Genomic DNA, 26,030 nt, shown 5'->3' with positions numbered 1-26,030 from the left:
AAGAACAGCAGGACTTACAACTCCTGGACCCTCAGATGGACCAATGCGGCCACTCAGCTGGGCTGTACCAGAAGACGACAGCTCCCGGCACGCTGAGGATCCCGGCCCCTCCAACTGGATCCCCCTGGGTGCCATCCTCCCCCCCTCAGCCCTAAACCCCCCCAGGACTCCACCAGCCTGGCAGGGCCACTCAGCCACCCCTGGGGCAGCTCGGGGTGCCGCGCAGGGGCCTGGGGTGCAGCAAAGGCCTTGGGAGGGCTCCTGAGCAGCCCAGTGCTGGAAGAGCTGTTGAGTGGGGCAAAGCTCTTGCTGGTCAGTGGGAGAAAGAGAAAAGGTGACAAAAGCCATGGTTTCTTTTAAACTTGAGCAAATGTTATGCATTTACTGTGACTGAAGGGCTCTGAGGCCAGGCTCTGTGGTGTGGGGACAGGAAAGGGATGTCCTGGGGGCACGCAGGGCTGTCTGAACATGGAGCTTCCTGGGATGTCCCAAGCAGACATGAGAGCAAAGTGGGGCCTGGAGACACTCTGAGGGCAGCTGAGTGCCCAGGGCTGAGGCAGGCCTGTGTCCCCAGGGACACCCTGCCTGTTCCTGCCTGCGTGGTGGCTCCCTGGAACCCGTTGCTGGGGGCAGGTGCCATGTCAACAAGCACTGGAACCTGTTGCTAGCGGCCAGCAGCGTGTCACAGAGGGACCCTTTGTGACACCCACTGCAGCAGGTGTGCTCAGCACGACCGTGGCCCACGGTGGGTCAGTGTCCGTCAGGACGGCGACCGGACAGGAGAGGAGTGCGGCGCTGGCGAGAAGCCCCCGACTGCAGTCCACGTCTTGTCCATGACCCTTGGTGGTCCCGTGGGAACTTGGCCTTTTGCTGAGGCACTTTGCCGAAGCATTTTTACCTGAGGCATTTGGGCCGAGGCCTTTTGGCTGAGGTGCTTTACCTGAGGCACTTTGCCTTGACCTTTGGGCTGCAGTGTTTTGCCTTGGCCTTTTGGCTGAGGTACTTTGCTGAGGCCCTTTGCCTGAGGCCTTTTGCCTTGACCTTTTGGCTGAGGCCTTTTGCTGAGGCCTTTTGCCTGAGGCACTTTACCTGAGGCGATTTGGCTGCAGTATTTTTCCCGAGGGTGTTTGACTCCACCATTCGGACGCCCTCCGTAGGCAGGCTCCCCTGTGTTCTTTGATTCGCAGGATGGAGAAGAGACCTCCCACCTGCCCCAGGCAGGCCTGGATGGAAGACAGCTCTTCCCAGGAGAGCCGCTCTCCAGGTCTGCAGCTTCCGTCCTCCTACGAGGTGACCACCATGCAGCCCCTCAAGCTGGGTGAGTGAGGGGCCCTGTGGGGCTGGGCAGGGCTGGGGCCCACCAGCACACCCTGTAGCACACCGGGATCCCACTTTCCTGGTCAGCTGACAATGAGGGTCCTGGGGTCTGCCATGATGTTGCCTGAAAGCTGGGACTGCTCAGGGCTGGAGCGTGGCCCCAGCACAGCCTCTCCCAAAGAAGTCATGTGTAGGTTTGGACCTGGCTTCCTGCCAAGTCCCCGAGACCCAGTGAAAAAGCTTACTTCCCAGAGAGAAAAAAAAAAAAAACAAATAGCAGAGCTAGAGCAAAAATATAGATGTACATATATCACAGTTATATCCAGTAAGAATACTCATCATGACTGGGCTTCGCAAACGAAGATTTGGGGAGGGCACTACCCAAGTTTGTTGCAAGCGCGTTGGTGGCTAAAATGGCCAATATGAGATAGACATGTCCTGTTGCAAAAGGTACAGCAGAAAGACTCCTTAGGTTGTATATTCTGCAGGACACGATTCTTTCTGCATTGCCTTTTCTCCTCAAGGGTGTTCCCGTGTTTGTTCTCAAAAGCATCAGCAGCGTTATAGATGGTGTGTCTCCAGGCCTCCCAATTGGAGGTCAGCGTAGACCAGTTATGGTGATCAATATGGCCAAGGCTGAGATGTTGTTTCAGGGAGTCCTTGTATCTTCTCTTTGGGGCTCCTCTCTTGTGGCAGCCGGTGGCAAGTTCACCATAAAGCAGGATCTTAGGGAGGCGGTGGTTGGTCCTTCATCCTGGAGATGTGCCCTGCCCAGCCCAGCTGTGTTCTCAGTAACATGGCCTCAATACTTGTGACTGCTGCTTGTTCTAGAACAGATGTGTTGGTCACATAATCTGACCAGTGGATGTTTAGGATTGTTCAGAGGCAACATTGTTGGAAGCGTTCTAGGAGACGCAGCTGGTGGTGGTAGATGACCCATGATTCAGATCCGTACAAGAGAGTAGACAGCACTGTGGCTCTGTAAACACTGATCTCTGTACTTTTCTTCAGGTATTTGTTTCGCCAAACTCTTTTATGAAGCTTTCCAAAAGCACTTTATGCCTTTGCTAACCTGTTGTCTATCTCCCCATCAATCTTACCATCAGAGGAGATGAGGCTACCTAGGTATGCTGGGTTGTATCTGCTCCCAAATCACACCCAGGGACAGTTTCACAAAGGTGCAGAAGGAGGGTTGGATGTACAATTGAAGAGCTGAGTTCAAGGAATGTGGATGCATTTTTGTGGTGCTGGTTGAGCAGCCTGGGTCCATGAGAGTGATGTCAGACAAAATAACTTTGCTCCTGCAGGATTCTGTGTGTGGAATGTGTGAAATGTGGTTGTTCTTCTGGCAGGATAAGAAGTTTTGCCTTCATTGCTGTATCTAAAACAGGGTCTGGGGCTTGTGTAAACTTCAGTGAAATCCAAACTGAATCCATCAGGCTCCATGAAACCATCCCACCTTCGCCCTGCTGGAGTCTGTCCGGGTGCTCTGGTGCTGTGGCACGGTGTCATCCAGGGAGAATTTGAGCAATAAGGAACTGGGCTACAAGGCAGGTTTACAAAGAGTTTTACAAAACTGCCCCCCCTCCACAAAACCTCAGAAAATAAGTTTGTCATCTGTTACCAGAAGAATCCCTGAAAACACCCTTTGTGCCACTCTGTGAACACCAAAATAATGGAATGGAGTGGACCTGCACCGTAAGTAAATCAGAGATTGTTTGTAGGAATCCCCAAATCAGGAGAAAATCCAGATCCCTCATCTGTGGTAAAATGTCCTGTGAGCAGGACTGAAATGTGCTGCACACACACGTGTTAGAGCACATCATGGAAATATGGGAGATTGGAAAACGGTTTTCAGATTTAATAACATTTCAGTTCTAACAGCTCATTTAAAACTTGAATAAAAATGTGTAAATCCAAGGAGCTTCCCTTAAAAAAATAATTAAAACGTTACTTTTCTAGGTTTTTTTTTATTCTGTCTTATCTAGGTTTTGTAGAGGACTCAGATGTGAATATTCAATCTGCTACCTGTGACAATGCCTGACTTCACTTACAATATTTTTAATAGTTATACACTGTTTAATCTCATTCTCATACCTGTGATCTTAGACTTGTGTGACTCTGCTGTTGTTTGTAACAGAGAATTTCCTCTGACTTCCCTGTGAGAGCTCTCCATGGAATGATGAACAGTAGTAATAATATTAATCATTTATAGAGTGCTTTATATGTTTGAAATACAGGATAATCTTTAAATGAGCTCAGCTTTGCTCTCAGATATGTGAGGGAACTCTTCATTGGTTTGAAAAAAATTGTTACCTGACATGCAATTTTCCTTTATTTTCTAGTCTTACTGGGTGTTTTGGAAAGGGTTTCCTTATTTTTGTAGGGCAGAATGTTGTCTTATCTTAAGTTTGAGATCTTAAAAGGTTGCAAAGGACATGCAGGTTGCTGTGGTGTCCTCTGATGGTTTCAACTGATAAACTCAATGTTTCCAATCCTTTTATCTGTGAGGGGACTGCAGGCCATGCTGGAAAGCAGGTGTTACTGCAGGTGACTTTTTCTGCTCTATGCAATGAGTTAGCTTATAAACTCCTAAGGGAAGCATTTTTCTGGTGAATTCAGAAATTTTTACCAGTGTATCATTAGGCACAAGAATTAACAGTAACGTTTGGAATTTGCAGTTATCCCACAACTTTTCTAGAAGATCAGTAATTTCTGAGAGCTGGCTTCTGTTTGCAGTATAGAGCAGTCAGCTCTGCAACTGCAGGGTTGCTTCATGTGTTGGTTGGTTTAGTTTCCAAGGTTTACAAGTACCATAAACTGTTGCCAAAAGCAGGTGAAATGATGAATAATATTTTTTCTCCCCAATAGCCAAAGTTTCGTGTGTGTGTGTGTGTGTGTGTGTGTGTTGTTGGTATAAACAGCAAGTCTTCTTTTGAGTAGGAATAAGATTTAATTCAAAAAGGCAGTAGCAGACTTGTAGCAGACACAAGGTCTAACATTTGTTCTTCTCCCCCTTTCTTGTTCTTTCATAACAGATAATTCTCATTATTCTGTGGTAAATGACACTCAGATGTTCTGCAGCAGCAGGAAATTCAATGTGTGGGTACCCTTTAAAGGCCTGATTCTATTTTCTCACTCCACAGTGCAAGTGAATGCATCCAACAGCCAGGGCAGCTTGATAAGTGATGCTGTAACAATTGTCAGGCCTCCAGGAGGTGAGTAGGAAAAAGTGCTTTTTCTGTGCATGGAACAATTCCACAAACACTCTGTTGAACAAAATGTGATTTATTATCAGCTGAGGACTGGAAGTTCAGAAGAATATGTTTGCATTAGTAGTTCTTACTAACAAAATTGTTCTTTTTGGCTTCTAATTTGTCACATGATTAAGAACTAGAGCATGAAAACAGTTGTGTAGTTATCATATTGTGAAGGTGAGAGGTGTGTTATGTACTTCATTTTTTTCTGTGAATGGAGGTGTATTCTATCAGGGACAGCTGATCTAGTCCAAGAATATAGAGAGACTCACCCGCATTTTGGAACCTGTTTTAGAATAGAAGTTGAAAGTGCTGACAAGGAGCACTCACTGGATAGACTTAGAGAATTTGTTTAATAACAGTAATAGAAACCACTGGCAATATATTGAGCCAGAATCCACCAAGTTCTATAGCTGTAAGAAAGTCAGTTCCAATGTGCTGATTTACAGTGACTGAGGCTCTAAACCCCTCTGGCTGTTCTCTTCATAACAATTGGAAATGAGAGAATTGAGCAAATATGCCCTGAACACTGTGAGTGTTTTGTTCTGTGGTTTTGTTTTGGTTGGCTGTTGGTTCTTTTTTTTTTATGTCAAGAAAGCTTTTCCATTTCTAGCTGGTGTAGGTGTGTCCCTTTTGCATTCCCTTTGCATGGCCATCCTGGAGAAATAAATTTCTTTGAATAAATGCCAATGGAAACAATTAATTTAAGGCAGTTTTGAATTCTAATGTGAGAGCCCAACAACTCTTGATCTTGAGAGATGTGTAGGTGTAACTGTTGAGTAAGAATAGTGTAGAGTGACATACATATCATTTTAAAGGAAAAGAAAAACGAAAACAAAGAAAAGAGAAATCCCATAAACCTTAGAGCTCAAAGATACAGTTAAATTGAAACAGTTTGCTTGCAAACAGCTGGATTAGGTTTGGGTCCAAACCAGCAGAAAGACTTCAGGAAAGTGAATAAATCCAATACAGAGTTTGTGTGACAGATGACTGAGAAATAAGGAAAAGGTCAATCTCCAACACATTTTAGACTTTTCCAATTTTATTGTCACCCTCAGTGTAAAAAATTTCTTCCTCATATCTAATTCAAATCTCCTCTTTTTTAGTTGAAAACCATTATCACTTGTCTTATTACAACTAAGTCTGTGCCCATCCTCCTCATAGGTATGATCTCAGGAGCTCCTGACAAGCCTTGACCAAACCAGCTGAGCAATGAAGAGCCCCTGGACTGGACCAGGTGCTCCTGGATGATAAAGGTGGGAACAATCTGCAGTAGAACAGCTGGTGAATACAGGATAATCAGTCATTCCATGAAAGCCTTGAAACATTCCCTGCCTGAATCACAGCCCAAATGGAACAGTTTGGATACAATTCCCAAATAGTTTGGAAACACCAGTCATTCCTGACACCAGGATGGAAATTCAGCAGATAACTAAAGCCAGTCCCCTTGGGAGCCCACAACCAGCGGGGCTGAGGGAGGCCCTGGCAGCTCCCCAGCACCTCCCTCTCAGTGGGACACCTCTGGCAGCCTCTCCCAGCTCGGGAACCCTCCAGTTTGCAACACTCCAAAGACCCTCGCTGATACCCAGGACAATTCTGATGCCCCTCAACAAACACTCCTCCAGCTGTGACCCTTGTCTGTTGGCAAACACAAAGGGATTTGGGGGAGTGTTTCCCTGACAACAAGGAGAATTTGGGAGAGGGACCTTTCCACACCCAGCTCTTGATGTGTCCACACATCTCTGCCTGGGTGTGGGTGTGAATTGACTGTGGGGTGAATGTTGTGATTGTGAATCTATAATTCAGTCACTGTTAAAATTGTGACAAATGCTATTGAATCACTTGAAAATTGCTCAATTGGTCAATGATTAAGTGCTACTAAACTCTTTTGCACCCTGACCTTCTTGCAACCCAAAGATCTGTGTAAATCATTCCCTTTCATAAAAATATATATTTTTTTCGTGACGTGTACTTTAAAATCTTCCTCCTTAGCTAAACTACAAAACAACTCCAATTTGTTGTTGACATCTTGAAGACAATTAAAGAAAGAAAAATAAGTTGGTTTTCAGTGTTTTAATGGGTCCCACAGTGTGTTTGGAGTTACATCAGCTGTCAGTCCAAGATGGGCCATGTCAGAACTGGTGAGGCTGGGGGGTGAGGAGCAAGGTTGATCATCCAGGGTCAGTGTGGATCTCCTGAGGAGACACTCAGCATCAAGATCACTTGGAGAACACCTCTATCACCTCTCCTCTGAACTAAAAAATAGCCATCCTTAAATTAAAAAAAAAGTACAAACTTTGAAGACTTGTTTTGAAATTGCCTTGAAGACAATTAAAGGAAGACAAAGAGATCCTGAGGGATTTTTGCATTTTAATGAGCCCCACGGTGTGTTTGCAGCCCAGCCCATGATCCTGAGGTACTGAGAGAAGATTGAAGCAGCTGCTGAAGAAGTCAGAAGCCAAAGTGCAAGTGCCTTGAAGCATTGCTGGGCCCCACTGAGGGCAGGCACTGCCAAAGCCTCCCCAGGGACTCCTTGGAGCAGCTCCTTGGAGGCCAGGAGTGCAGGCAGACAAAGGCTCTGGGCAGGCCCCTGCAATGCTGAGCAAAGCCTGCCTTGGTTTTGTGGAGCACAAAGGCCAAGGCCTGAGCCCCAGGCCCTGGCCCAGCAGATCCTGTCCCTCCCGGCTGGCTTAGGGCTGTTTGGGGGCACTGGGATGGGAGGGGGAGGAACAACAAAGGCCCAAACTGGGCAACCCCTGCCAGGCTCCTGAGGGAGGGGCGAGGCAGAAACCAAGTGCAGAACCTGCCAGGCAAGTTGCTTGTGGTGGCCTGAGTGGCAGAGGCAGCTGCCAGAGGCAAGGGGACAAAGGCCTGGGTGCCTTTGGGCCTTGCAGCCCTGCCAGAGCCCTTGGCCATCTCTCCTGCAGGCTGTCCTGCCCTGGCCCTGCTGCTGCTCTGGCCTTGCCGGCTGCACACACCCCTCCTGCTTTCCCACCCCCTCCCAGCAGCATTTCTAGACCCTCCCTGATGTCTCTGCACCAGCTCTGGCTGTTCCCTGGAACACAAAGCCATGGGCTGATCCTGACTCCCTCTGGGTGACCTCTTGCACCACAAGGGTCCCCATTGAGTGACAGTTCTTTTTCCTCACCTTCAGTCTGAACCTTCCATGCTACTCTTTGTGGAGATTTCATTCTATTTCCAATTGGAGAAAAGCTCCATCCTGTCAGGTCTCCTCTAGACCCTCTCCAGTTCTTCCTCATTCCTCCAGAATGGGGAACCTCACAGACAGACAGACCAGTCCAGATGTGGTGACCCCAGGGCTGAGTCCAGGGGGGTGACAACTCCCTTGTCTGGGTGCCCACACTCCCCCTAAGACAGCCCCATGTGCAGTTGCCTTAAATCAAGGGGCCATTCTGATTCTCTGTAATGTCACGGAATCAAGTGGCACCGTGACCCTGCAGGGCCTCATGGAACCAAAGGAATGCAGGGACACTGTGGAATCTCATGGAACCAAGGGACCATTGTGACATGTGGGGTCTCTTTGGAACAAAAAGAACCCTGAGACATCTCAGAACCTCCTGGAACCAAGGGGCCACTGTGCCTCCCCAGAACTCCATGGAATCAAGTAGAGCCGCTGCCTCCCCCCCATCACCGCACGGACCGGAGTCGCCGGCTCTGCCCTGCTTGGACACCTCTGGAGTCAGCGTGTTCTTGGGCAGCACAACTGATCTCAGACCAGAGAGTTTCCCACATTTTGCTTTGCCGCCTCTTTCCTGTAGTTTTGTTTTTTGTTCTTTGTTCATTCAGGGGGAAAAGGGGGAAGGGAGGCACCTGTTGATCCCTATTCTCACCTGTTTACAAAAGGGAGTTGGGGCAGGAGCAGAGAGAGGAGACAATTTCTCGCTCTGCTGTTGCTTTGAACTGTTCTGCTGGTATTGCTGGTTTTGCTGTTATATTTCTTGTCAGTGAACTGTTATTTTTTTCACTTATACCTCCTTGTATTTTGTCTCCCTGTAGTGGTGGGGAATTAAAGAGGGGTGAATTCATTTTATTGGAGTTTCTGCCCTAATATGTGTCTTTAAACCAGGACAGGTTGCTCAAGGGCTCCCTGAAATTCGGCATCATTCACAAAGGACTTGAAAACACATTTTGTCCCAATGTACAGAGAGATAATAAAGATGTTCTACAGTGGTGTTCAAGGGCTGATCACTGAGGGATTTCATCCAGAAGTTGCTGCCATGGATTGTACCATGGATTTTATTTGACACTCTTCATTCAGCCAACTTCCCACCCACCACATCTTCCACTTCTTCAGTCCAGCTCTCACCAGTCTGGCCATAAGGAGACCACAGGACACCATGTCAGGGGCCTTGATATAGTCTGGGCACACAACATCCTCTTCTATTCCCTCCCACAGGGGTTCTGCAATCCCTGCCTTGTCCTTCCAATGCCTTAGAATGACTGCAGGAGGACTTGCCCTATCCCCTTCCCAGCCTGAGCAGTCTGGAACTCTCCCAAGCCTCTTTGCTGCTGAAAACCCCCAATATGATTAACTGCTCAGAGAATTTTGTATCTTTAAGCTGCAAAGTATTTGTTTATTCAACGTTGTGAGCAAGCCAGCTCGCGCTGGACAAGCTTGCTCTACCTGAATGTGCAAAATAAAGCCATTTTATACACTTTAGATACATGGTTAAATCATTTAACATACATATTAATAAGTAGGCTGGTTTCTGGGTGGAGTCTTTCCAGGCATGCACAGTCTTCTACTCGGGGGTCTTCTCCTCAAGCCTTCATCCCTCTGGTGGTCACCATGGATATCTTCCTTGATTTGACCTCTTCAATTTTCTTTGTCAGGTGACCTGAATTCTTCAAACTTGCAAAACCCTGGCTTTGGGCCTTCTATATCTTATTCAAATGTCTAGTTTACCTAATTTATTACCATGTGTGTACTACTCCTTTCTATAATAAGTCCTTTGGTCCAGTGAGCAGAACAGAACATGGTATTAACCAGTGCTCCTGAAATGTTCTTCTAGTAACACAGGTATTGGGGTTTCTTAGCAGGCCAAGATATCTCAGTTAACTCTTTTAGACCTGGCTCTTGTTGCAGTGGCTGTGCTGATTTCCAGAGGCTTCTGGCTTCCCAGGCAAAGCCAAGGCAAGAACAGATGGGAAGGGGCTGCGCTGCTGCTGCTCCTGCCTGAGAGCCCCGGCTGGGCCGGGGACGGAGCCCAGGGCGCTGCAGCTCTGCCTCCTCCAGAGCCGGGGGGCTTTGGAACCAGGAATGACAGGGGGGAACAAAGGGGGCTGGGGGGCTGCACTGATGGTCACACTCGGGCCACCGTCAGCAGAGAGCTTCAGCCCCCCCAAATTAAAGCAGAGGGAAATGGTGCAAACTGTTTCATTTCAACCTTTCTTTACTCATTGCTATAAAATGACCCAACTAAAAGGAGGACAAGCAGGCCCCGATCCCTTCTCCTTTGGGAGAATCCCCACATCTGGTGCTGTGAGGGGCTGTAAAGGGCCATGAGGGGCTGTGAGGGGCCATGAGGGGCCATGAGGGCCTGTGAGGGGCCATGAGGGCCTGTGAGGGGCCATGAGGGCCTGTGAGGGGCCATGAGGGCCTGTGAGGGTCCATGAGGGGCTGTGAGGGGCCATGAGGGCCTGTGAGGGGCCATGAGGGCCTGTGAGGGTCCATGAGGGGCTGTGAGGGGCCATGAGGGCCTGTGAGGGTCCATGAGGGGCTGTGAGGGGCTCTGAGGGGCTGTGAGGGGCCATGAAGCACCGTTGTTGCCTAAAACCAGCGCTTAAAGAAACCTCTAAGACTCAATTTGTGAGTTTTAGTAGGCAGGCATTTCTATTACAACACACTGCATGATTTCAGCAAACCGGGTGCCCTGGGAATCAGTTCACCAAAGTGAACACAGAGGTATCTTCACTCCTGCTGCTATGTCAGCATTACATGGTTATCCATTTTTTGTTCCCTGCATTCCTTTTATGTATTCATGGCATTCGCAGATACACCGGAGCTGCAGCTCCCAACACTTATTAGCATATATACATATCCTTGTAAGGTCTCTGAGGGGCTTCATTGAGCGTCTTTGGTGGTCTTCTCTGTTTGGAGTCCCCAGAATTCCAAGTGACTGCCATATGAACTTCTTTGAGAAAGTATTCCTGGTTATAGATACACCTGCTGCTTTAGCTCCCTTCTTCATTGTTCTCTCACCGTGCTTGGTCGATTTCTCTAAATTGCACACAGTAATTTTCTATTACACGTTTTGTTGCAAAAACTATTAGTTCTTGTTACATCTCTACACCCCAAACATCAAAACACTCAGGTCTTACACATGGGTGCAGAAGGAGTGCATGGAAGTAGAAAGAGAGCAGCTCAGAATAAGTTCTGGTGCTCCCTGGCAGTGCTGCTGTGCTGGAACTCCTTTTCTTTCTGCATCTGCACACAGGGACAGTCCCTGCTACTTCAAAGGTACCAGAGGAAGGATTTCATCCAAAAAAGTTTCTGCAAGAAAATTAGTTTTTTTTAAATGCATAAATTACAATTCCTCATTTAGACAGTATCAGAATCAAATTCAGTAGTAGACAATGATTTAGAAAGGGCAGGAAGAATAACATTTTCTTTTGTGGAAAACAATATTGCAAGAAAAAAGAGAACAGCTCCCATAAATTATTGCCATAAGAAACCTGAGAAGGAAGGCTGGACCATCCATTCTGAATGTTATGGAGCAGAAAACAGAAATATTTTTGCTTCTGAAAAACATCCAGTCATCATTTTCTTCAGTGTGTCCTTGAGCTCCTGGTTCCTCAGGCTGTAGATGAGGGGGTTCAATGCTGGAGGAACCACAGAGTATAGAACTGACACCAACAGATCAAAGGATGGGGAGGAGATTGAGGTGGGCTTCAAGTAAGTAAACAAGTCAGTGCTGACAAACAGTGAGACCACGACCAAGAGAGGGAGGCAAGTGGAAAAGGCTTTGTGCCGTCCCTGCTCAGAGGGGATCCTCAGCACAGCCCTGAAGATCTGCACATAGGAGAAAACATTGAAAACAAAACAACCAAACACTAAAAAGGCAGTAACCACAGTGAGCCCAATTTCCCTGCGGTAGCCTGAGTGTGAGCAGGAGAGCTTGAGGATGTGTGGGATTTCACAGAAGAACTGACCCAGGGCATTGCCCTGGCACAGGGGCAGGGAAAATGTATTGGCTGTGTGCAGCAGAGCAATGAGAAACCCAGCGGCCCAGGCAGTTGCTGCCATGTGGGCACAAGCTCTGCTGCCCAGGAGGGTCCCGTAGTGCAGGGGTTTGCAGATGGCAACGTAGCGGTCGTAGCACATGATGGTGAGGAGGGAAAACTCTGCTGACATGAAGAACAGAAAGAAAAAGGCCTGTGCAGCACATCCCTTGTAGGAGATGGTTGTGGTGTCCCAGAGGGAATTGTGCATGGCTTTGGGGACAGTGGTGCAGATGCAGCCCAGGTCTGTGAGGGAGAGGTGGAGCAGGAAGAAGCCCATGGGGGTGTGCAGGTGGTGGTCACAGGCTACGGCGCTGAGGATGAGGCCGTTGGCCAGGAGGGCAGCCAGGGAGATGGCCAGGAAGAGCCAGAAGTGCAGGAGCTGCAGCTCCCGCCTGTCTGCGAATGCCAGGAGGAGGAACTGGGACATGGAGCTGCTGTTGGACATTTGCTGCCTCTGGGTGTTTGTTTCCAACACAGAGAAGACAGTAAGAGGCCAGTTAGTATGGACTTATCTAAACAAAGTCAAAGCTTTATTCTACAGACACTCCCCATGTCACACACAGACAGCCTTTTGATTTCCTAGGAGATCTTCCTTCAGCTCCAGTGCTGGGTCCCTACTCAACAGCATTTTCACTGGTTTAGCATCACTGTGCTTCTGTACAGGGGTTTCACATAACAAGGAGATGTTTAGGGACAGGTTTCCAACCTGCAGGGGAATTCAGAGCTTGGAAGGAAACCTCAGGGAGAAAGCCAAGTGTCCTTATGATGGTATTTGATTTAAGCAGACTCAGCTCCTTCCCCAGCACTACAGGCTGCACTGGTAGGGGTCATATTCCTATTGCAGGTGCAAAAAAGACATCTCAGACTAGTCCTGATGGGTCTAGCAGAGGTGATGCTGGTGCTGCCCACAGGCAGAGCAGTGGCTGAAAGCACATTAGGAAGCTCAGATAGACCTACTGAGCACTCACAGTTCAGATGTCTCAGGGACTTGTCAAAATTAATACTTTCTTAATGATTTGTTCCTCCCATTCCTCAAGAGTAGGAAACTGGAAACACAATCTCAGGAAATTTCTTTAACCTTATAAAAATCTTTGTCTTGGAAATATTCTGAGAGGGAGCTGAAGCTCTGAGCATGTCCTCCTCCTCTGCACTCCAGATGCTCTCAGAGTTGCACTTAGAGAATCTGTAGTTGGTGGGCAGTGCCAGCTTTCCCAGATGCCTCCAAAAGCTGCAGTCCCATTGCCCTGCATGAACAGACTTCCTGTGCCAAGATCTGTTAAAATTCTCCCCCAGTGAGGTCTCAGCATCATTCTATGTCTGACAGCCTTTAACTTCTCTCTGTCTCACTCCCCTGCCCTTGGTGCTGCAGGCAGTGCCCTCAGCCCTGCTGGGCTGTGCAGAGGAGCTGCTCACCAGCAGAGCTGTCTCTTTGAAGCTCTTCTTGCTTGCCAGGAGCTCCCTGTGTGCCAGGAGCCCGGCCCAGCTCAGCAGCACAGCAACAGCCCCAGGCACTTCATGACCCTCAGGGGACATTGATGTTGTTTACATGAGACTCAGTCCCTGAGAGGAAGTTCAAACAACTTCTCAAGAAGTCAAAGCGAGATTGAAACACTGAAGTTTCCTTTAGTGCTAATGAGTCTCACTGAAGGACACAACTGAGAACGTGTCCCCAGGTTCCAGTTAGAGCAGAAAACTGCAGACAGTGATGACAAGGATGGACAAGCAAGGCAAAGGTGGCTCTGATGCTGAACAAACCTTGACTTGTTTCCTTAATCCAACGGGCCAAGCCCTGTCCCCAGCCCCTGGGAAGGCAGATCCTGTCCCTGCCTCATTCCTCTGGGCTCTTCCTGGGGTACTGGGATGTGGGATGTGCAATGCCAAGGACAGGACCATGGGGTGGCACCTGCCAGGCTGCTGAGCAGGGACAAGGAGGCCATGAGGCCCCAGGGCTGCAAGGGGCACTCCCCTCCTCCTGGCATCAGGGGCACAGACAGCAGCCCTGGCCAAAGGCCTGCAGAAGGTGGCTGTGTCAGGGCCTTTCAGCTTCTCCCCATGCCTGTCTCCTCTCCAGCCCAGGCTGTCCTACGGTGTCCATGCCCTGCCCCTTTCCCTGCAGGCTGTCGTCATCCCCCCGACTGCCCCACCTGGCTGGCACCTTCCTGCACTGACATCTCTGCATCCTCCCTGGCTCTTCCTGCACACACAAAGCCTTGGGCTCATCCAGACTCCTTCTGGGTGACATGTTCCAACCCAGTGTTTTCCATGGTGTGAAATTCCTTTTTCCTCATGTCCACTCAGGACCTCCCCAGCTGCACTTGGCATTAATTCTTTCTTTCTCATGCTGTTTTGTGCTACAACAAAAGCATCCTCCCTCTCTGAAGCGATTCTTTGAGCACTCCCAGGGTTCTTCTCTGCTGTCCTCTGCCTGCACACCACTGAACCTAACACTCCTTCGCCCCTGTAGAGCGGTCATATATTTGAGACCTCCAAACCCCTTCGTGGGACATCTCTGAGCACTCTCCAAGGTGTCTGCAGATGAAAACATGGTCTAAGATAGTCACAGGGATATGTTTTACCAAGGTCTGTATTGTCAGAACATGGGGCAATGGCTTTGAACTGAAATGGAGGAGCTTTATTGGATAAAATGAAGCAATAGTTACCAATGTTGCAAGGACTGCAACAGAAGAGGATGTCCCCTCCCTGGATTTGTCCAAGGTCAGGAACTTTGAGCAGCCTCAATTAGTGAAGATGTCACTCTCCATGTCCAGGGACTTGGACCACATGAGCTTTTATCTCCCTTCCAAGCCAAATCATTCTGTGATTCTTTGAGTCCCAAGCTCCTTCTCCAAAGAATTTCTGTTGCTAGGACAGGAATTACCGTGTTTTTGGAGAAGCCATTGTAAACCCAAAAGGTAAAAAATCAATTCAAATAAAGTTCCAACATCTCTGTGTGAGAGTTTCACCAATTGGGTCAATGGCAGAGCCTCCAAGGATGACCTTGCCAGTTGAAGATGGGGGATTCTGTTTGGGGTGTGATACTTATGATGGGCACCAAGAAAGCACATTTGGGGACTGTGCAAGACTTGTCATGGGATCCCTAGGGAAGAACCAAAGGAAGGGAAATGGTGAGACCACGGTGGTTTGTGAAGGAACAGGTATGAGAAAACAGAGAGAAAAGAGGCTGAAAAAACTGGTCATGGTAAACAGGAGGATGCTCAAGACACTTCCCAGGCCATGCCCTGACACTGATCCCCACAACCTGTCCCATTTTCTTAAGAACTCCATTGCCAAGAAGTTTCTGTGGGGAGGGACCTCTCTGCTCCTGGCACAGATTGTGGCCCAAGTTCCAGCCACTGCAGCAGGAGCCACAAATAGTCAGGTCTTGTGTTCTTTGGGGGGCCAGACTCAGCCCAGACTGGGGTGTGTGTGTTGGAAGCACAAAAGAGTGAAGCAAATGCAAAGTTAAACACCCAATGTAGCCTGACTTTGTCCCTAAGTGGGGGATGAGACTTGGACACAACATGTGCAGGGACAGATGGAGGGGTTTGTCCCCCTGGCCCTGCCCAGAAGGGACACCTTTCAGGAAGGGTTGTGGCCTTGGCTGTGCTGAGGGTTGCCCCGGGCAATGCAACTTGGGATTGCAGTGGCACTGTCAGGGCTCTGCAGAGCTCCTGGCAGTTCATGCATTTGTCCCCAGCAATGTCAGAGAACTGCAGGGGTTGCAGTCAATCACTTGTGCTCTTTGGGACCCCGACTGGCTCTGCTGAATGGGAGCAGGCCTGGAGTTCCCAGACTGTTCCTGCATCCAGGGTCGGGCCTGCAGTGACGTTTGTGCAGCATTCAATTGGTGCAGTGGCAGGATGGCCATGGATCCATTCCTGCACAAACACAATGGTGCTCCATCCCAGGCAGGGATAGAATGGGCCCACAAATGTTGGAAGGATAAGAAGCAGGGAGTTTTGGCCCTGTGGAACCCCATGGAACCAAAGGAACCCTGGGACATGGCGGAACCTCATGGAATAAAGGGGACATTGTGACCCTGCAGCACCTCATGGAACCAAAGGGAGTCTGGGACGTGGCAGGGCCTGATGGAAACAAAGGAACCTCCTGGGAACAAAGGGACCCTGGGACACTGCCAAAACTCAGGGAGACAAGGGAGCCCCAGGACACTGTGGAATCTCCTGGAATCCAGGGGCCATTGGAATACACTGGGGCCTCCTGGAACCAAAGGGAACATGGGACACTGTGGAACCTCATGGAATCAAAAGGACCCTGGGACTTTGTGGAATGTCAGGGAATCCAGGGGCCATTGTGACATCCCAGAACCTTTTGGAACCAAGGGGAACAAACAGGACATTGCGGAATCTCATGGAATCAAGGGTCCATTGTGACACTGTGGAACCTCATGGAATCGAGGGTCCATTGTGACAGTGGGGAAAATGACAGACTCAGTGGGCCATTGTCACACTGCAGGGCCTTTTGGAGCCCAACAACGCTGGGAAACATTGCAACCTCTTGGAATCAAGGAGCCGTTGTTGCACTGTGGAGCCTCAGGGAATAAAGGATCCAATCTTTGCCTCAGATTTTGTTAACAAATTAAATGTAAGGAATTACAGAAGTGGGATTGAACCACTTTTTTCCCACAGGTTTTAATGACTAGCAAAATGAGAATATTTCTATAAAATGAATCATTTATTCTTACTAATGATCAGACAAAAGATCTTAATAGTATAATTACTAGTAGTACAGTATAAGATAGGATAGTGCACTATACTGAAGCAATTATTGAAACAATTCTATTAAAGTTAGCCAAAAGAAATAATTATTACGTAGAGATCTGATGGAACTCACCCAGACCAACGGTCATGGGGAGATTTCTTTTGCTCAGCCTTGAGGAGTGTCCTTGGAGGGCGTCCCCACCCAAGGCAGGAATCTCCACACATCTACCCCAAGAAGGGCTGTGTTAGAAGAACCTGCCTGGATGAAAGGGGAATGGACTTCTCTAGTAGGAAGGGATTGACTGCTCCTCACAAATGTGCTGCCATCAAAGAGGCCAAGAGGGTAAAGCCCCTGTGGGGTGGGGGATGATGGCTGAAATAGAGATGTGGGCAGGCCTGGCAGATTGATCCCAGCACACTCCCCAAACCCACCAAGGCAAGCTCTACGTGCTGACCATGGTGGACACAACCCCTGGATGGCAGGAGACACACCCTGTGCCTCCCAGCACTACCCAGAACACCATCCTGGGCCTGGAAAAGCAAGTCCTGTGGAGACACGACCCTCCAGAAACACTGGAGTTGGACAGCAGGACTCTTTTCCAAAACAACCTTGTGCACACCTGGACCAGAGAGCTCGGCATGGAGTGGATGGATCATATTCCCTGTCAGGCACCAGCCTCTGGGAAAGTTGAGTGGAAGAGTGGACTGTTCAAAACCACCTTGAAAGCAATGGGCAGTGGGACCTTCAAACCTTGGGATGTGCATTTAGCAAAAGCCACCTAGTTAGTTAATCCTGTAAGCTCAAGAGATAAAACTCCAGGCCAATTGAGTGTCTGAGATCAGCTCAAAAGAGCAGGTCCTTTAATCAGGCCCACAGGCCCAGGGGAACACACAGGCAATGGTTCTACAGTTTTAGAAGATGGTCCATCCAATACCAGAACTCTCCACCTCCCGGTTCTGCCCAGTTCTGCCTCCTGACACACCCCTTGGGGAATTGGGTTTGTGGGCTTTGGGACCCCTTCTTCCTCATCTTTATCTTCTTCACAGCACGTACAGTCCTTGGAGCACCTCCAAAGTTCTGGGCTTGAAGGTTGCTTTGTCTCTTGTGGGATCTTGTTGTCCAGGTCTAGGTTGTGATGTTGTTCAATAGAGGTGTTTTTCTACAATTCTACCTTGCAAAGAAGTCTAAACAGGCTAAAGGAATTTAGAAAGTTTGATATCAAATGGGGTAATAAGGTTAGGTCTGTGTAAACTACTATGCTAAAGGGTGGAATATAATACAGCTACATTAACATCTACATTTACTACACAACTACTTTGAAAATCTAAAATAAAAAATATCCAGAAAGCTTTAAGGCATCACACAAACCTTGTTAGTTAACTCTACTAACTGGTCCTGCCCAAAAAGAACCTCTGCGTACCATTGAAGGGGATAAAACCCCTGTGGTCTATATGAGGAATATGTTAGGGAGGACATATTCCATAGTTTGGTTGAGTCCTGCCTCAAGCAAAGGCAAACCCACCCATGGGATTGTTTCTGCTCAAGGACTTGGGTGCACTTGGTGGATGATGCAGAGGGATGGGGAAACACTTTGTGTACCTGTCAGAGACCGAAACACCTAATGATTTATGCATTCTAGGATTGCCAAGGGACTCTTGCAGGTTTCTGCAGGACTTTTGCATTAGACCTCTGATGGCCCATCAAAGCCCATTCCCCCTCTGCCAATCCTGAAAGGCAGGAAAAACCCTTTTCCAGGCCCCTCACGGGAACTCTGCACAGGCCCAGGAGATGTTGGGGGTTCGTGGCATGGCCCGGGACACTGTCCATGGATATAATAACTCATCACTTCTTGGAGTGTGGGGGCTTCCTTCCCCCACCCCCAGTGGATCAAGGCCACCACTTCAACTGACAGACATGGAAGCTGCAACTCTCAAGTTCCATCTCTGGACCCCGTGGGCAGTGACTATAGACATCTTTCCACTCTCAGCTTTGCTTTCCCTTACTCTCCCTCACCCTTATCCTGTCTTTCTTTCTCTCCCTTATGCATTTTCCCTAAAGGTTACCTTTATGCCATATTGCTGTAGATGAGAGATAGAGATGATAACACCCAAAATGGCAACATAACTGTTTACCTTTGAAATGAAATTGTTCTAAATTAAACCCTACATATATGTTTTCAAACACCGATTATTTAGTTTCATTTCACTCTAATCCATCCCAAGGGATTTATTAATAAGAACCTGGGTTACCTCCCCCTTTCTGGGGTGGGTAGTAACAGACCCCTTGTATCAGGATGTTCTACCTGGAAAAGAATCTGATGGGAGAATGCAGGCACTGCAAGCTCTCTGTGGGGAGTTACTGCTGGTGCCAAAGGGTTGATTTAGTGTTGAATTGTGCCAAACCCAGCCTGGTTCCCCAACCTTCCAACACACATCCTGCTTTTGGAAGCAGAGTTTGACAGATCAGCTGCTCACTGGCCTGGGAATATGTGACTGAGATCCATCAGTGACAAAGCATAAAAGCCCAAGGCCAACTTTCCTAGAGCAGATTCTTCCAAAGACTTTCTTGAACTCTGTGTGGAGCTTCTGCTGTGAAGCAGGGAAAGCTCTTGATGGTCACTGCTGAGGGGGTAAAAGAAAGAGATCTACCTTGATTTATTTCTCTCAGACCCCGCCGGGCCCTCCCCGCTTCCTACCGGGATCGGACACCGCCGGCGGCCCCGGCCCTGCCGGGCTCCATCAGCCTGAGCAATTGCTGCCAAGGAGGGGCCGGGGGCTTCCTCTTGGCCTTCGTCTCCCTGGCGCTGGGGCTCGGCTTCTACCTGCGCCAGAAGGTGAGTGGGGTCCCAGGGGGTCGTGTGTCCCCCCCGAGCGTCTGTGCCCCCCCGGGGACCCCCCACCCCGCTGTCACCCCCTTTTCTCTCCCCACAGAGCTCCTGAGCCGGCGGCGGCCGCAGCCCCTCCCCGGGGCCTCGGGCCCAGCTTGGACCCCTCCTGTCCCTGTGAGGATTTTGGGGGGTCGTGTGTCCCACCATCCCTGCTTTTATTCTGACACCACCCAGCTGCTCCCAGTGATGCCAGTAAAGCTTCCCAGTTCTTCCCAGTCCCGGTTATTGGGGGGCAGTGGGGAAATGGCGTGGGGGAATCCCAAGGGTTGGAGCTGAGTCTGGGGAGGCAGAACTGGCCCTGGGATGGATCGGGAATGGAGACCCCCCTGTGTTTCTCCGTGTCATCCCGCTCTGGAGGGGTTTAGGAGGGCACCTGCCCCTCAATGGGCACCCAGCTCATCCCAAAAGGTGCTGGGAACCCCCCTGCACTTCCCCAAAGCACCTCAAGAACCCCCAAACATACTCAAAGCCCAGCCAGGACCCCCTCCAACCCCTTTCCTTGGGGGACTTCTCTGGGCACTGGTGGTGCTGGGAGCCCCCCCGGCTGTGGGCGAGGAGCTCTCGGGTGAGCGGGGGGTGGGAAGGGGGAGGTCAGTGGGAAAAGGGGGGTCAGAGGGGATAAAGGGGTGGTGGGACCCCAAACTGAGTGGGAGGGGAGTGGGACCCCCCAAAACTGGAGGAGGGAGGGGCACTGAGGTTTGGGGGATGATGGGAAATGGGTGGGAGAGGACAGAAGAGTTGGGAAAGGGGAGGGTGGGACCCCCAAACTGAGCATGAGGGGGCTGGGGAGTGTAGGGATGATGCGGAAGGGGTGGGAAAGGAGGAAAAAAGTAGAGGTTGGGACCCAAAAAGTGATCCTAGGTGGGTTGTGGATTGAGGGGACCACGGAAGAGTGGGAGGAACAGGGAGAAGGGTGGAAAAGGGGTGGTAGTCCAATGATCCCATGAGGGTCTTTGGGCACGGGGGGATTGGCAAAGGGGACTGGCCCCCCTGAGCTCCAAACTTTCTGTGGGGTGCTGGGGGCTGCTGGATCCAATCTCAGCCTTGGGTTATGACAACAGTTTCAGTTTAGAGGAATTACAGAGGTGTGACTGAACCACTTTTGTTTCCCAAGTTTTAATGATGGAAAATCAGATTTATTGATAGAAATGAATTATTTAGGGTTACAAATGATAAGACAAAAGATCTTCTTTAGAATTATTTACTGCACAGTATACATACTGAAACTACCAGGAGTACAGGATAAGATAGGACAGTGCTCTACACTAAAGCAATTGTTGAAGCAAATCTACTCAAGCTGGCACAAAAGCAATAATTCTTAATTAGAGATGGATGGAACTCCCCCAGACCAACGCTCATTGGGAGATCTCTGCTCTCAACCTCCAGGAGAGACCTGGAAGGTCTCCCCGGCCAAGGCAGGAATCTCCACAGCCCCAAGAAGGGTTCTGTTGGAAGAACGTGCTCCTGTGAAAGGGGACTGGCCCTTTGTGGTGGAAAGGGATGGAGTGACAGTCACTGGACTCCAGGGGTTGCCTCAGCATCAGGGGGTTCATTCGGGGTGGAAGCAGCGGCTGAAGCTCTTCCCGCAGTCGGGGCACTGGTAGGGCTTCTCTTACTGGTGGGTCCGTTGGTGTCTGGTAAAGTTAGAGCTGTGGGTGAAGCTCTTCCCACACTCCCCACACTTGTAGGGCCTCTCCCCGGTGTGGATGCGCCGGTGGGTGATGAGGGTGGAGTTCTGACTGAAACCCTTCCCGCAGTCAGTGCAGCGGAAGGGCCTCTCATCCGTGTGCGTCCGCTGGTGCACAAGGAGATTGGAGCTGGTCTGAAACCTCTTCCCGCATTCCCCACATGTGTATGGCCGTTCCCCAGTGTGGATGCGCTGGTGTCGGATCAGATGGGAGCTCTGTCTGAAGCTCTTTCCACATTCCCCACACGTGTAAGGACGTTCCCCAGTGTGGATGTGCTGGTGTTTTAGAAGGTTGGAGCTGTCACTGAAGTTCTTCCCACATTCCCCACACGTGTAAGGACGTTCCCCAGTGGGGATGTGCTGGTGGGTAAGTAGGCTGGTGATCCACCTAAAGCTCTTCCCACATTCCAAGCACTGGAAGGGTTTCTCCCTGCTCGGAGGCTGGTCAGGGACCACCAGCTCAGAGCTCCCCCTCAAGCTCCGGCCGCCTTCCTGGCACAGGCTGGCTCTTTCCTCCTCAGAGCACCCTGGGCTGGCTTTGGAGCCCCTCCTGCGGGGGGATCTCCGGCCCTTTTCCTCCCCGCTGCCTTCCTGCGCCGGGGAGCCCTTCAAAACGGCCTCTCCCACCAGGGTCTCACGGGGGGATTTGTCCTCCGGGCTCTCCCTCCTCAGCTCGGGGCCTGGGGCAGGAAGCAAGAAGGACAGGCAGGGGATTTGCCTCCGGTCCACAGGGAAGGCCAAGGACATCCCCCCAACTCCGGCCCCGGCAGGACGGCGGCGCCAGCGGGGTTGTCCTGCAGCCGGGGCCATGCTGGGCTGACAGAGCCAGCACAACACCCGCCCAAAGGGACACTGACTTCCTCCTCACCTGCCTGGGGGGCCCAAGGCATCTTCCTCTTCCTCGCAGCCTCCTCCTCCATCCGCCCAAGCTTTGGGAAGGACAAATCCTGATGGGGGGGAAAACAAGGGCTGAGCGCGTTGGCTTGGGGGTTCCTCCTGCCCAAGTCCATCTCTAGAAGTCACCGGACATCCTGTGTCCATAAAAACCTCCAAAACACCACGATTCAGCCCAGAAAACCCCAAATCATCGAGATCAGGCAAAAGCAATAGTGAGAAGACTCCGGCCCCCCCAAACTGAAAAAAGTTGAGATTCACCTAAAAAATAATCCTAAATATGAAGATTAGCCCAAAAACATTCTCCTAAGATTTCCCCTTCTCTGGTTTCCCCCCTCTAGGGTTCAGAGAGTCTCCCCTGTCTGGGATGCTGGGGGTTCTACCTAGAGATGCTGGGAGTGTTGGGGGTCTCAAGGCTCCCTTCTCCTCTGATTCTCGCCTTCGGGATGCTGCATTCCCAGAAATTCCCCCTCTCCAGGTTCTCCATTTTGTTGTCCTAGGGGATCCCAGGGGTCCCCACTGTCCAGGTTTCCCCTTCTCCGTGCCCCCCCTCTCCAGGCTCTCAGGGCTCTCGAAGCTCCTCCCTATCTCCAGCCTCCCTTGCTCTCCAGGGATCAAGGCATGGGGACACCGAGGCTCCCCCACGGCAACCCCGCTCCCGCTGTCCCCACTCCCCTCAGCCCCCCCCTCCCACCCCTTTCCCATCAGGCCCCCAAACCCCTGCTCCCCCCAGCTCCCTTTGGGGGTGACCCACCCGCTCTTTTCACTTCTCTCTGTACAAAATTCCTTCCCAATATCCAACCTAAACCTCCCCTGGCACAGGTCCAGACCCAGCCCTCTTGTCCTACTGCTGCTTCCTGGCAGAACAGCCCCAGCCCCACCTGGCTCCAACCTCCTGGCAGGGACTTGCAGACAGTCAGGAGGTCTCCCCTGAGCCTCCTCTTCTCCAGCCTCAACACCCCCAGCTCCCTCAGCCTCTCCTCACACCACTTGTGCTCCACTCCCTTCCCCAGCCTCGCTGCTCTTCTCTGCTCCTGCTCCAGCCCCTCCAGGGCCTTCCTCAACTCAGGGGCCCAGAGCTGGACACAGCACTCCAGGGGTGGCCTCACCAGCGCTCAGTCCAGCCCAACAATCCCTTCCCTGCTCCTGCTGACACACTCTTCCTCACACAGGTCCCTGGTTCTGCAGGAGCTGCAGATGCTCAAGGGGCAGCAGGACCAAGTCAGGGGCCTGGGGCGGCCTGGGGGGCTTTGGGGTCCGGGAGGGTCCTGGGGGAGCTGGGGAGGGGCTTTGGGGATTGAGGGTACAAACCAGCACAAACCAGTACAGACCAGTACAGACCAGTACCTCCTCACTGCTCCCCAAATCTCTCCTGGAGCTGGGCCACCTTGTCCTGGGACACCTGAGCCCCCCACCCAGTGCCCTCCCAGTACAGCCCAGTGCCCCCAGTACAGCCCACTGTGTTCCTGTCCCCCCACCCCCCCCTTGAGTCCAAAGTAAAGGGAGAAGGGAAAAAACCTGCTGGTGGGAGAGCTGTTGCAGTCTGGTCAAAAGTGGTGATTGCAGTCCAGTTGAGGGTGGTGGTCTCAGTCTGGTTGAGAGCGATGAGCTGCAGTCTTCCTCTCCTCTGGATCCCACGAGTGGTAGAAAAGCTCTGAAACTCCAGGTTTATATATTCTCCAGTTCAGGCAGGAATGGTCAATCCTTCCCTCAGAGCAGGGAATTCCATAAAAGGAATGGTCAATCCTTCCCTCAGAGTGGGGAATTCCATAAAAGGGTATGAGGATGCTCAGAGTGGGGAAATTCCATAAAAGGGTATGAGGACAGGAACATCCCCCCACAGGCAGGCCCTCCCCCCCCCCCTTGACAAGAGTTTCTGGGAAATGGCATGGAGGGCCATAGAATACACAGGTTTGGGCTATACCTATCCAGTGATGAATCGGTCCCAGTTGTTCTAACTAGGACACCACTGCTCTAATTCCAAGACAGAAAAAGCCCAATCCCAGAACTCCAGACTCTTATTTGTCCTGCAATACCCACCCCAATCCCAAATCTGTATTACCAGTATGAAAAGCCAAGCTTTAATCCTAACCCAGCCTAAAAATCCCTTCCCCTAATCATGAACCAGACACTGCCAGCAGAACAACAAACCTCCCAAAGTTCTGCCTAATCCCCACCCTGAGCTCTAAACCCCAAGCCCTGACCATTCAGCACCCCCACAGCCCTTGGGAGCAGGGCAAGGACCTGGAGGGCCCAGAGCAGGCCCAGGGGGTTGGCAGAGGAATGGGAGGTGACCTGGGTCTGCTCAGCTCTGCAGTGACCCCCAGGAGAAGGGTCTGGGCTCTGGCAGGGATGTCCTGTGGCACAGGGGCTCAGGATCCAAGTTCAGAAGGCCAAGTGCACATGGCAACAGCCAGAACTGGTGCAGAGACATCAGGGAGGGTCTAGAAATGCTGCTGGGAGGGGGTGGGAAAGCAGGAGGGGTGTGTGCAGCCTGCAAGGCCAGAGCAGCAGCAGGGCCAGGCCAGGACAGCCTGCAGGAGAGATGGCCAAGGGCTCTGGCAGGGCTGCAAGGCCCAAAGGCACCCAGGCCTTTGTCCCCTTGCCTCTGGCAGCTGCCTCTGCCACTCAGGCCACCACAAGACACTTTCCTGGCAGGTTCTGCACTTGGTTTCTGCCTCGCCCCTCCCTCAGGAGCCTGGCAGGGGTTGCCCAGTTTTGGCCTTTGTTGTTCCTCCCCCTCCCATCCCAGTGCCCCCCAAACAGCCCTGAGCCAGCCGGGAGGGACAGGATCTGCTGGGCCAGGGCCTGGGGCTCAGGCCTTGGCCTTTGTGCTCCACAAAACCAAGGCAGGCTTTGCTCAGCATTGCAGGGGCCTGCCCAGAGCCTTTGTCTGCCTGCACTCCTGGCCTCCAAGGAGCTGCTCCAAGGAGTCCCTGGGGAGGCTTTGGCAGTGCCTGCCCTCAGTGGGGCCCAGTAATGCTTCAGCCTTTGTGTCCCTGCTGGCTGGGATTCACTCCCTGCCCCAAAGGCCCCCAGTGTGTCTGAGAAGCCCTGGGTGGTGCCTGTCACACAACTGCTGGGAATGGGGAGGGGGTTCCTGCACAGGCCCTGTGCTGTCCATGGCAGCTGCTGCACTTGTGCTGCAGAGCCCTGGCACCTCCCTTGGCACTACAGGCCCCTCTTTGGCTGTTCAATCCAGGCTCAGCTGCCCTGAATTAGGTTCAGCAGTGAAGGGATGTCCATGAGACAACTGCCATTGTACTCTGAGGACATGTAAAAAATACCTGATAAAGAACAGGAGAGAGACCTCTCTCCCTGTGCCACCTGACTCCATTTGGTCACCTGAAGACCTCTAGGGGCTGCCCTGGACAGAAGGAACAGTAACAGGTTCTCCTGTCCTACATGTGGGCACCTTCTACCACTGAAGTTGGCCAAAGCAATGTCCCAGCAGCCTCCAAGAAGATCCCACAGCTGCTGCCCTGTCCCTAGGAACTGCTCCATTGCAGCCTGCAGTTCCCAGCAGGAATTTCGGTCACCTCTGGCCCCTCAGAAGGAACCAGGGCTTTGTGTCCCAGCAGGTCATTCCTGGCTTTGGTCTTCATTCAGTCCCATGGGAGCGGGGACAAGGAGTCACCTGCAGGGGCCTGTTTTGGGCCCACTGAAGTGGGGCAGGAGGAATCCCAGCCCATGGGGGTTGTGGAGGGAGCTGAGTGTCCTTCTGGCCCCAGGTCTGCAGAGCTACAAGGAGACACCTCTGTTGACTCAGCTGAGTCCTTCCCTCAGTGCAGGTGAAGGAGATCCCTCCTGGGCACTGTCTGGGTTTCCTGTCTAATGATGGGACATGAAAAGGGGACTCTTGGACTTAACTCTGAGTCTGTTTGGAGAAATGACAGTGCTGAAAGAAGTGTCTGTGCCCAGCTGAGAGAAGGCACATCATTATTTCCTTCAGCTGTGTGCCAGCAGGTTCCCCTGGAGCCCCAGGGACAGCTGGAGGGAGCCCAGAGGGGCAGAGAAAGAGCTG

At 51.1% G+C, this 26,030-nt stretch overlaps 1 protein-coding gene and 1 pseudogene across 2 annotated transcripts in view; one reads left to right on the top strand and one right to left on the bottom strand.

Annotated features, from left to right (window-relative positions):
* LOC127474809 (uncharacterized) overlaps positions 1–26,030 on the top strand; it is a 1,721,191-nt pseudogene that overhangs the window by 1,584,802 nt on the left and 110,359 nt on the right.
* LOC127474835 (maestro heat-like repeat-containing protein family member 7) overlaps positions 1–26,030 on the bottom strand; it is a 181,565-nt gene that overhangs the window by 77,490 nt on the left and 78,045 nt on the right. The gene's annotated exons all lie outside the window — the stretch shown is intronic.

The sequence above is a fragment of the Manacus candei genome, unplaced genomic scaffold (genome assembly GCF_025592945.1).
Source record: "Manacus candei isolate 608988 ecotype Guabito, Panama unplaced genomic scaffold, ASM2559294v1 h1tg000045l, whole genome shotgun sequence".
NCBI lineage: Eukaryota > Metazoa > Chordata > Aves > Passeriformes > Pipridae > Manacus > Manacus candei.
Note: the sequence above shows the minus strand (reverse complement) of the source record. Positions and strands in the feature narration are given on the sequence as shown.